Source organism: Athene noctua, chromosome 5, assembly GCF_965140245.1.
Source record: "Athene noctua chromosome 5, bAthNoc1.hap1.1, whole genome shotgun sequence".
Taxonomy (NCBI): Eukaryota; Metazoa; Chordata; class Aves; order Strigiformes; family Strigidae; genus Athene; species Athene noctua.
In genome coordinates, this window is record NC_134041.1 from 32,762,511 (window position 1) to 32,775,042 (window position 12,532).

Here is a 12,532-nt window from a genome sequence, read left to right on the forward strand (position 1 = left end):
GGAAGCCAAGGAAGTGCTGGAAAGCTGCTGATGAATAAACTTGCTCCCTGTCGCTGCCCTCCCCTAACTCAGCAGGCCATATCAAACACTTACCAGTACAGTTCACATCGACAGAAATCTTTCTGTGCCTACTGCTGTTAATTATTCAAACATTTAAAGGAAAACAACAGTGAAGTAGAGACATTTTAGTAAGAGTAACAAGAAGAAAAAAAGCATGAACAGGAGTGAAAGAACAGGGAAAATGGAAGTATCTTTTGATATGTATGATTCACCAGAACAATGCCTTAGCAAGAAAACTGTTAAAAGTGAGATTGTAAGAAAGAAGTGTTTGTACAAAGGGACTCAACAATTCCCTGGGGGAGATCTGAGTGATGTTTTTTATTGCTAAAGGAGTATTAATGTCTGAAGTATAGCTTTTGACCAGTGCCCTCATATAAGTCTGGCAGCAGACTCCTCCTAGGCAAAGATGGAGACGCTGCAGTGATCTCTTCCAGCCACAGTAGGGACACAGTGAGGCAACCACACAGAAATCACAAACAAATTCGGTAAACAACCGTGCAGAAAGGTCAAGTCTATACAGCCTGATTCTGGGAAAACACAGCTTCAACTTAAAACGAAGAACGCAAACAACACCTGTGTTCTTTTAAACAAAGCATGGAGATCCTCTGCTTTACTTTCACCTTTTAATCGGGTACACAGTACTGTATGAGTGATCCCATCTCTTGTTGGAGACCTTTGATAGCATTACTCTGTCCCCACCGTACAACAAGAAGCCAGCCCTGCTAAGTGTCGGGTCATCCGCTGGCAGCCGGAGAGATCCCTGATGCCACGTATGACCATGACTTGTAAACATACACTTTGCCTGGATCTGTTATGTATAGATCCATCCCTCCTGCCTATATCGATCGTGTCTAGCTGCCTCCTGGTGTGAGGACATGCCACTGTCACCTTGCCTTAGGGCAAAAAAATTACTGCCAACAAGCAGAGATATGTGTTTACATGTATTTTTGGTGTTGTTTTCCCTTTATTGGTTTTCAGCCCAATAGCTCCTTCCTCTGCAGTATAGAAAGGGACCAAGCAAGGGCTCAGTGTCATTGAAGAGCCCTCTGGGAGGTTACAGGTAGAAGACCTGAAATCCATGATCTGCAAAGCACAGTGCACAGGGAGCACCAGTAAAGCAGCACTAATGCCCACAATTACTTATGAAATCTTAATCCAACCGCCCTAAAGAAAGCACACTGAAAAGAGTAAACATAAAAATATGAAGCACTTCGGACAAACATAAAAGAGAATATCACTGTGATGACACTTAATAGTGCAAAACACAATGAAATGAAAATGACTAGATCAGAGGTGCTTTTTTACATTTCATCTGCACAACATTCAGGATGCAAACCCAGCAAACCGTTTGTCTTAGCTGCAACTTGAAACTGTTGAGGCAGCTTAATATTCAAGAATAAGAAATCATTTCAACGAAGTATTCTAAATGAAACGAACCAATCACACATCCAAAGCCTGAGCTATTCCTTCCTTCCACAATGTGTACTGGGATCTTTTTCAGAGAACCAGACCATGGCTTCCAGGTCAGGGCGTTACGTGGACACCCTCCAAACTCAGTTCTCCTGTGCCTTTGTGAGTTTTGTGCTCCAATATGCAACAGCAGAAAATGAAGAGAAGTATGAGGGAGACATTGTGGAGCAGTATGGCACAAAGGTGCAATACAGGTGTAACTTCAAAGATGATTTGTTCAGGCAGAGATCGTCCTGATGCTTGATGCTTTTTACTAAAGCCTTTCAAGTGCACATAAGTAGTAAACCATACTACACCAAGAGAGACAAGCCTCCCATTCATGCAGCTACATGAATACTTCAGGAGGAATCCTGCTGTCTGAAGGCACAGGAGATGTAAAATAGAAATTTTTTGTCTGAATCAGGAGAAAAGAGTGGAAAGCAAAGGTAAAAATTGCAGTATCAAAATCCTTTTCCTCCCAGCAGTTCCCTCATGCGGAGGGGAGCCCCCCACATTTACACAAGTGGTGCTGGGGCCTGTCTCCACTGACCACTGCACCAAACCACCAACGGCTTCACCTTTACAGCTGCCTGGAGCAGCATCCCCCCTTTCCCTTTAATCACGAGATTTAAATTACTTGTGAACAAAAATCGTAGTTCTCTCTATAATTCAGAAGATACAGGCAAAATACAGCATAAAGGTAATTATCTGAGTAAGTAACTCTTACCGAGAGAGCAAATGGGATATAAAGCACCGCTGTGACCCAGATGCCTACGCTGAGCACTGTGCCACAGCTGTCCCTCCCTGGGCTGAGCCTGTGCCTGAGGAGATGGCTGCTGCTTCTTGGTAACACAACTTCACACGCAGCAGCCCGCAGCTGCAGTTCCCCTTGCTCGTTTTTCAAATGTTAATTTTTTAAGCTGCCTGAGAGCAGCCTTATTTCTCTAGTTGCACGTTGTATTCTGTATTGAGAGGAGGCAGAATCTAACTTGCACAGTCTGTTTGGCACTTCATCATCTGCCTCAATACCACCAGAAACTAATCTGAACAGGTCACATCAAAAACCATATGATGAGCAGGGGAGAACGAGTCACCTGCTTCATTTAACTCTGCTTTCCACTCTCTTCACCATCCCTGTTTCCGCACACTGACAATTCACAACCATTTCTTAATGCCTGGTAACGCTTCTCACCAACCATTCTCACCTATATGTTCTCCTTTACTTTCTTAAATTTTAATTCACAGCTGCGAGTAGGACCACACGTAGGTCCCCTGCAGACCTACAGAAAGGTGCCTCTTCCACCACTACAGGAGCTATCCATGGCTGCTGCGGCCGTGGCCGGGGATAAGGGCACGCTTGGTACGCACCCCAGCAAGCCAACAGCATGGCAACATTTTCTGACCAATGTTAACAGTAATTAATACCTGAAACAGGGATCAAATCACAAAAAGTGTAAGTGGCAGGGTGTAAAGGGAGTATGTTGTGACACAGAAAACGGCATCCATACTCACTGAAAGCGTATCATGACTTACGCATGTTAGTATCTACTTAAGCTACAACCTTGTCTTAACCGGAAAGTAATACTTGCATACTGTGAAAGTCTGGCTTAAGGGTTTGGAGGGGGAGAAAATTCCTATTAGAAAACCCATTCATACTAATCTATTTATCCCATAAAACATAAACTTGGGCAGGTATACTTAATAACTTTGGCAGGGACTATGCATCACTGTTATTGTCTATTCAGCCACATTACTCAAAGGAGTTTGCTAATTTATTACAGCACTTTCTTCTGGGTATACACTGATAAATAATTTAAAAAAAAATTTAAAAGCTCATTTCCATATTCCCCAATTTAATTCCCTGAAACAGTTTGTGAATTCAACAAGGGACTTCTCTGCAAGCCCCTTCATAAATAAGTGCATAGTGCTAGCTATGCTTCAACATTCATGGATTGCTCCTGAAAAAAGTATGCTCATAAATTTTCTGTAAAAGCTTCTGCAATACTGTTTTCTTCTTTCTTTAGCACCATGGGGTATATTGGCTAGAACTGATGGTTATCAAATTTAGGAGACTCTCATGGTTTATAAACATTGCTCATTTGTTTATCTCAGTATCTTATCTCCTTGACTCGTTTTATTTTATTGTGTTCAAGCATAAAATCATGTCACAACTAGTTGTACATAAATAAAAAGCCAAGCAGAGCATGTTAGGAAAACATCCACACAGAAGAACTAAACAAGCAAAACCTCTTTCTGAAAAAGACCCAGCAGATACTGCACTGAATGCCCAAAGGACTCACTAGAGCAAGCTGATATGTGGCAGGTGAAAAACAAAAATACTTTGTTTTCAGCTGCCCCTCTGTTCAGACAGGGCTGGAAAGATCTGCTTCACCCTCTCTGGCAATCCTGCTTGCTGGCAGTGTGCCGAGCATCGGCATCCACTCAGCTCCAGGAGACCTTTCCCTCATTCTGCAATTTCTTTAGCTGTTTACAGACAGTTCAGTCTGACCTTGCTGGATTAATAAATCATACAACTATGACTCCTTCCTCCAAAATATTTTATTGCTCTAATGAAGCATGAGCACTCAGAGGAGGTAGTTATCATTATGTTCATTTGACAGCCAAGGAAATGGAAGCAGAAATGTAAAGTGATTTCCTGAACATACTGAAGACAGCCAGAGGCTGATCCAGACAAAAAATCCTATTACCTGATTTCTAATTTCCAGCACTGCCACGATGCCAGACTGAGCAGAGTATATCTCTTTCCCAGATTCCCAATTCTTTATCTAGCACTGCATAAACACTCCAAAAATATTGTCCCATCACACTAATAATGTAGGCAGTATTCTGTGATCTTTGCACTCTTACTATTTTTTCCTCTCTAGTTCTCACCTACTGGGGAAGGGAAAAATAAAATAGTAGTCAATTAACAAAATGTGCAATGCTCTCCTTGCCCATTCCTCGAAGCAGGTGACTTAATGACCCGAATCCCTCCAAAAGCAGGCTTATACTGTGTGCTGATGACTGATGTGGGAGACCACGAGCTCGCTCTGGGTGAGCACTGATCACAGTCACAGGCCCTGGCTGCAGCCCAGCTTCCCTTTTCCCCATCCATCACACACATCCCAGGCTGTGATCCCCATGGTAAGCCCAGACTCCTCCCACTGCTGCAAAGCAGACCATTTCCAAGCACACGTGATGCCTGGGAGACCATCTCAGATGTGTTGGGACCAGCTTAAGTTCAGCTTGAACTCACTCAGACTTGGCTCAGCCCTTGCACACAGCCAGGAGTATCAGGTGCAAGAGGCTCTCACAAACCGCTACCATGTGTGCCCCTCTTGAGGACATCTGAGTTATGCTTCTGCATACTTAATTTTCTTCAGATAATTATTTGAAACAATATTAAAAGCAAGTTAATTTCAAAGTGATGCTTCGTTGTGTGTCATATTAAGACTCTAAGCTTTGAACAGAACCTCAAACAGCAGATTACTGTCAATCTTCAGATCACACTTTATTTTAGTTCACACTCAAAGCTTTTGTATCAATTTGTTCTAGTTAGTACTTCGTATTTAAAAGACAACTAAATCAGGTTCAAGGAGGATAATGTAGCTCTATTTAAACAATTTATTAGGCCAAAGTAAGGCTTTAATGTCACAAAAATATACGAAGAAGTGAACTCAGTGCTCCACTGGTTTGTGCAGTCACTGCTAGGCATAACTGTATCGTCCTTTTCTGAAAATGCAGTTGCCGAAAGGCACAAAGTATCTTGCAATGTCTGCCACTGGGAATAAGATTCATTTTTCTTTTGGGAGGATGCAGTGATGGAAAAGAAAGAACAAAACCCCCAGTATCATGTTGACACAACAGACTTTTCTCTTGGATTAGGGGGGGTGAGAGGGATGTCATATTTAGATATTATGCAATACAATCTGAACAACTGTATCTCCAATGAAATATTAGCCCACAGTCTGAGATGAAAAAGGACAGATCATAATTTCTCAGAAAACTCTTTGAGCTGGGTAGTCTGCAGAGAAGAATAACTCACTTGCAGAGAAAATGTAGGGATTAAAATCAGCTGCTATCTGAAGAAAATTCACAAGCTGGAACACAGCTGAAAGAATTCCCATTTCTCCTTCTGTCACTGTGTGGTGAAGGGCTTGCTGATAACAAGCTGTTTCCCCACAGGTTTGAAATCAAGTGCAACAGCCCTCAGTGTTACAGCATCATATTCAGGACCCAGACATCCCTCACTCTAAAATACACCACAAATCTCACTAAAACATCATCCAACCCTGGTTTTGGAGCAACATGATCAAAAAGTTTTTGTGAAGCAGCCTCTCTGACTGATTTTAGCATTATCCTCATCGCAGCCTGGCTTTGGGCAAGCTTGCAGCACAAAGCCTGCTGTGCCTGGGCTGATTAGCCACCTCTCATCACAGTGGATAAAGGTGGGTCCAAGGTGCTGTTATTCTACTCGAGCTTGTGTACTCCACACCGCACAATAAAAGCCCTGAATGTCAGATGCTATTTTATCATCTCTGCTGGCAGGAAGGAGACGTTCCCTCAAATTCCTTGCAAACGTACACTTTGTTGGAGAGATCGTCTGCTCATTGCGTGCCTATCTGAATGCCTGCTGCAGAACAGCATCTCTCCACCTCGCGTCTGGAAAAAAGAACTGACAAAAATGCTCTTTTTATATCAGCAAAGCAGCTTCCTCCACACCAGCACACCTAAGTATTCCTTCCTTGCAGGGGGACAGTTTTCTTCCTTCTGCAAGTCACCTGGTTGCCATCTCTGTAGGTGTAAGACCTCCTGAAGAGAGTCTTCAGGATAACATAAATCCAATCTGAAAGCTGGCTGGAGGCAAAGCAAACCAGCTTTGCTGTGAATTTTTATTTTTCTTTAATTTTTCCACATCAGTCCATTATCAAAATATCTCAGTAACAACTGAGACACCCACAGGAATTTATAAAAAGAAGGGAAAGGCAGATTGCAAATTTTACAGAGTACCTGCACAATTTACTGTGATTCAAAATGGCAGCAGCCCCAGTCAGTGATGTTGGATGATTTCCAGCACCAGATCCTTTTGTCAGATTTTTAATCTCTACAACATATTTCCATTCATCTAAACCTGCTGAACCTGGCATAACGCATTATTTTTCCATAGCCCTGCTGTTTAAAGATCTGCTTAGTTAGGCTCAGTTAGCAATACAGCTAACTAAGTTAAAAGAGTAAGCTGAGACCGATTCAATAAGCCTATCATACAGCAATCCAGCGACAACACAGGAAAAGAGAACAAAATTCAGATCCCTGAACTGTAGCTCTGAACATTGGCATATCCTTTTGCACTCGCCACAGTGCTTGTGTTTCAGAGGCACATATATTGACTGCAGGGGAATCTGCGTTTAAAAAAAAAAAGAAAAAAAATAAAGCATGTTCTGCCTTGTGGCAGAGATCTGTCAAAACGCTCCTCTTCAAATCCCCAAATTGGTTTTCAGCATTCAAAAATTCATTTTCACTTTGAGATACGGAGGGCTTATTATCCTCTTCAACTCTATTTGTTTTAGCAAAAAAGAGACACACTGAGTGGCTTAAAAGCAGTGCTTAGAAATGGCTGATTATTTTATATACTTGCAGCTGATGTCTAGCAGCTCACCCAGACAAAAAGTGCCTCCTCTCTAGTACAGATAAGGGCTTTAGCATTGAGATGCACACCGTGAAAGGAAACAGCTATATCCACTTTGTCAGCAAGCACCCATTTTGCATTTAAATTGGCTCTGGTCAACAGGAATACTGTTGTTAAGGATACCACTATTTGAAACATTCTAGATGGAAAATACCTGTGTACAGGTCATTTTTATTACCCAACATAACTTAATGAATACCTGAAAAAAGAATCTCTGTTACAAAAGACTATATAGGCTAAAGAAGGCCACAGAATAGGATCAGATAACTGGGGGGACTGGCACTCTGACCAGCCATTCCAGACAAAGCCCTGCTCTGTAAAACACAGTTATTATGAACAGCAGCAGTTTTTCCATGGCAGAATTTATTCTTCTCTTTGTACTTCATAACATAACATAACAGTTCCAAGTGATTTTGTGTGTCTTGCGTTCATACACACCTTTTGGTATGCAGCATTTGGTGCTTAAGGTTTTACATGTCTCCTCAGTGACTATGCAAAATCCAACGCCCATTTCAGGTATATTATCCACTTTGATGTAGATCCAACCCATGCCCACAACAATTTTAGAGCTCTGGCTGTATCTCCTGGCACAGAGAATACTTCTTCTATTTCTTCACAGCAATAGAAGGGCGGGCAGGAAGACAAGTGCAATCTTTACCACCCTCCCTGTGACAACAGAATCAGAAATTCAGGAAAAAGTCCTCAGTGATTTTCTTGCATCACTTAGCAAAGAAACCAGCTGTCCTAGCTACACTGTGTTAGGGCTCACTTTCCAACCTTGTTTATCCTGAAACCAACACAGACCTATCTCACATCATGTTTACAACAAATTGCCAACAGAAGGCTAACAACTGATCAGTAACCAGGTTCAAAATACTGGTATTATCAAGGCTGTAAAAACTGTCATGTTTGAACATATTTAGTTCACAGAGTCCACAGCTTTCAGCTAATAAACCCCTGGCTGAACAAGTCTTCTGAAACCTGCCACAAGACTGGTGAAACCATCTGTCTGTCAGACTAGATTCTGACTCTGTGGAGTTATCAAGCCACGTCTTGTCTCCTATCACGCTCCATACCCATCACAAAATGAAAAAAAATTCTGCTTCCTGAGATACAGGATGGGTGCAAGATCACAGCCCTGAACCATCTGCCCAGGTAAGCCATATTCATCAGTAAAGAACCTCGCAGTATTCTCTGAACACGTTCTGTGTGTTAATATTATTTTAGATCAGTTCTGTGTCACAGTATCAAGAAAATTGTAATGCTGTCACACTTTAAATTTGCATCTTCAAACTCACTATCAGGCATCTCTGATGTGTGGGGAGGACCTTGATTCTGTAACACCTTTCATTACTTTTATAAATATTTCAAACCCTCAAGTTACTAAGAGCAATTACTTTTTAGTGCATTACTCCACTAACAGGAAATACCTACCTCTTCTGTATTAAAGCTGAACCATTATATAATTACATTCAGGACTCCACAAACCCTTCTGTTATATCAAATATTTTTATCTGTATTTCAGCAACTAATACAACTTTTACCACATCTACTCAAAAGCCTTGCCTTTTTTCTGCTTGCCCAACTCCATAAATACAACTGGTAAAACCCTAAAATAAAAAAAAAATCTTTAAAACTCCACATTAAATGATAAGCATTTTAAAAATACAAATGGGACAGTGTTCAACTTCTGAGGTATTAGAAATGGTCCCTGAAGCACGGTACAGCATTTTAGTGCAGCAACTAATCCTTGCCCTGCTCTGTTGTCCCTCTAATCCTTCATTCACCGAGGTTTCCTTCCTGCCTATAAGGAGCCCTCAGGTTTTGCTGTATTCTCCCCTTTCAGCCTCTGTGGTTCCTGCAGAATGCCTTGGCACGCAGCTGGCCGGTAACGGGAGGAAGGCAGGCAGGAGAGTTTAAAAGCACTAGTCAGCCATTATCGTAGTGTAAGCAGCTGCTGGAGAGCATCCCTGGGGAGGGAACGCCCAGCAGTCCCGCATGTCTGCCCCAAGGGATACAAAGAAGGTGTACAGATTCACAAACCTGCATATATGAGGCTGCTTTGGGGTTTTTTTAAACCTTCTGCTGTTTTCACTGCCCCAGCTATGGCTCCACCACCACCCCCAGGCACTGCCGGCTCAGTTTGCCACTTCACCTGTGCAGAGACCTGCGCTCATACTTTATGTCTGGCTGAGACCCTGCTGGGCTAATCAATTACCAATGAACTTGAGACTTTCTACTTTATCATCTAGCAGGGAAAATCCCAAGAGCATCTTAAGCACTGACAAAAGCAAGAAGTTTGCATCAGGCAGGAGGGGCTGAAGGCAAAAGGTGAAACGTGGCTTCCACAGAGGGAGAGCAGCCACTTCTTCTGAAAAAGGAAGCCATTTAATATTAGCAGCAACATCTGGCCCCCACCATTTTCACTCTCCGATACCAGCAGCAGCAGAGAAGCAGCAAGCCCTTTTTTTTTTTTCTTCCCCTGACCAACCTGTCCCAGGTCTGCCTACCCCATTTCCCGTTCCTCTGGCCATGGAAAGAATGAGACCCTCAGTTTTTGGATAACTGAATTCCTGTTATCCTGTTCCAGTGTTGCCTGACCTGCTCTGGAAGTTCAACCTGACTGTGGACAAACTCTGTGTGCTTGTTCTTGCTTATGCACTTAGCTTCTTTGAACTCTGAGGTGCAGGACAAACAAATACGGTATCTTACTTACACCACGATAACATAACTTGAGATTACTTCGGTGACTCTACCTTGTACCAAAAGTACAACTCTTTGTATACACGCCGAGGTTTGTCTTGGCATAGCTAACATGATGCTCTGAAATCAATCCATCTGGATTTTTCTTAGCACAAAAGACAAGCCCACAACTTTAAAACATCATCAACCAGCGTAACCAGCACTCCCATCAACGTAGGTGGCTTTTTTTTGTCAGTTCATGTTGACACAGCTAGAAGGAAGCAATAAAGAAAAAATGTGCATATTGAATGGTGCATGAAAGCACAAACTGAACAAGATAAAAACCACTGAAATACATTTTCCAACCTCGGCAACGTCTTTATGCCAAATTCTTCTGCGAATTGGGTTCAAACATAATGAAAATAATTGTAGACAATGAAGACAGAATATTTTTAACTAACGCATTCACCTACACAAACTTTCTAACCCATCTTCCAGTAATTAAGAAATTAGGCTTCTAAAAAGAGATTAATTGCCTTTTCATCTAGTTTTAGCGCTCCTTTCAAAGTCAATGAACATAGTGATCATGGAGACACTGACAGAACACCAGTAAACACCTATACTTTGCATTTGCTGTGTTTACACACAAAGCTTTCACATTTGTTTATAGCTTTACTAAGGTGTAATGCATTACATTAATGGCAATCTACAAGAAAAGACAAGTGAGGTAAGAAAGCTGAGGGCTTACAATTCAGGAGCTTCAGGTCTTTCTTTCACCCACTTCTCTTAATATGGTGACTACTGCATCTAACAAATCTGAAGTGGCTGTATCAATCACACCTGACCTACCTCACCTGTGGGGAGGGAAGTTAAATGCTGCTTTATTCTAACTTAACCATTTCTGCATTTAAATGTTGAAATACAGCCTTACAAAATAACTCATCACCTGCTCTTCTTCAATTGCAAATGTTCATGCTGATACCCAACATGTTCAAGGTCATTAAAACTAAAGACCTAATGAACCAATAATGTCTAGAAAGTTATTTCAAATTTCTTCTCCCAAATAGGCTTGTAGTGATGACAGAAACAGAAGCAGAGCTTCTTGAGTGCCCAGAAAAACTGGTATCAATTTTCCTGGAATTCTTTTTAAGGAAAAAATGAGGAGGCTCCAAAATACTGAAATGCCCCACTTGTGAATGTTTAATCACAAAAATTCTGTTCTTATTTATAAAATGTCTATTTAAGATATTGTTTAAATAATTATTCTTGATCCAAGAGGGCAGCAAGAAGAATTGCTTTCAAACATGAAGAAACAGAAAATAATATAGGTTATTAATTAGGAACAAATAAAACAATAACTAAAACTAAATGCAAAAGAAAAAAAGTTTAAATTCTTTCTTGAGTTTTGACAGGGTGAACTTGGTTCTAGACCCTATGTGAAAACATGAAGATTCCTAAGCACTGTTCACATGCATTAATAATTAGAGCTTGAAAATAATTATGATTCAGATGAGTCATAACTGTCCAGAAAATACCTCAGCTCTGTGGGAAACCAGGCCTCAGGTTTTTATGTATAGAAGTGCTGAAAGAACTCGCAGATGAGACCTCTGGTCCACCGATACTCATGTTTAGTAAATCCTTAAAACAGCAGTTTCACTTAGACCAGAAGAAAATCCTGTATTACCAATATTTAAGAACCACAAATCAAACCATCTGGATGACTTTGGTTGGTTAGCTGAAACCCAGAAACCAACATGCACGCTTTGCAGAGCTGATAAGGATCCAGCCAATAACTGGTGTAACCATTTCTACACCAATGTGATTTTATAAACTGTAGGTCCCATTTTATTCTTTATCTGAAGGTCTGATTGCTAAAAGTAACCTCACAGTTCTAACAGTCTTCTCTAGCACCAGATTCATTACCACATGATAGATATATTTAAAAAAAAAAAAAAAAAAATCCCCAGAAGAGTATCCGATAGCCATAAAGCATGAATTAAAAAGCTTAGGAAATGGGTCAAAAAGCCACTGTCAAAGGGAATCATTACTCAATGACATTTTTCATTTTTGGTTAATGACATTCTAAAGGGGGTCTTCTGGGACGCATAAAAGATCTATCACTATCAAACATTACATCAGTGACCTAGAATTGAAAAATACAGTGCTGCTAATAAAATTTGCAGATGACATGTGAATAGAAAAAGCAGTAAAGAACAAGAAGGAGGACCAGAAAATTACACACATATATTTGAATTCCTGGAAAGAGCTTACTCAAATAAAACACACCACTGTGCCGACTCCAAACCAAATGTACACAGGAATTAACTACAGCATGAAGAAGGAGATCTCCAGCTGGGGTTGAATCCCATCAAGAGATGGGATCAGTCCCAAGCAAGCACCATTTGGAAGTTTGGAAACTTTTCTGCTTTCTGGGAAGAACGGGGGAATAGGAAGCAGATGCTGCGAAAGCAGCCTGCCATCGGCTGGGCGAGACCTAGCTCTTCCTCCACAGCCCTCTCCCTCTCATCTCACTGCTCAATGGCAAACTGATCAAAATAATCCTCAAAAAATATGTTGTTTTTTTTTTTTTTTTTTTTTTAAATTGTATCAGTACCATTCATAACACAGTCCCACAAGTAGCTGCATCAGCAACGC

General features: G+C 41.2%; 1 protein-coding gene across 12 annotated transcripts in view; it reads right to left on the bottom strand.

Moving 5' to 3' along the window:
• Positions 1–12,532, bottom strand: part of RABGAP1L (RAB GTPase activating protein 1 like) — a 262,266-nt gene that overhangs the window by 15,527 nt on the left and 234,207 nt on the right. The window lies entirely within an intron of this gene.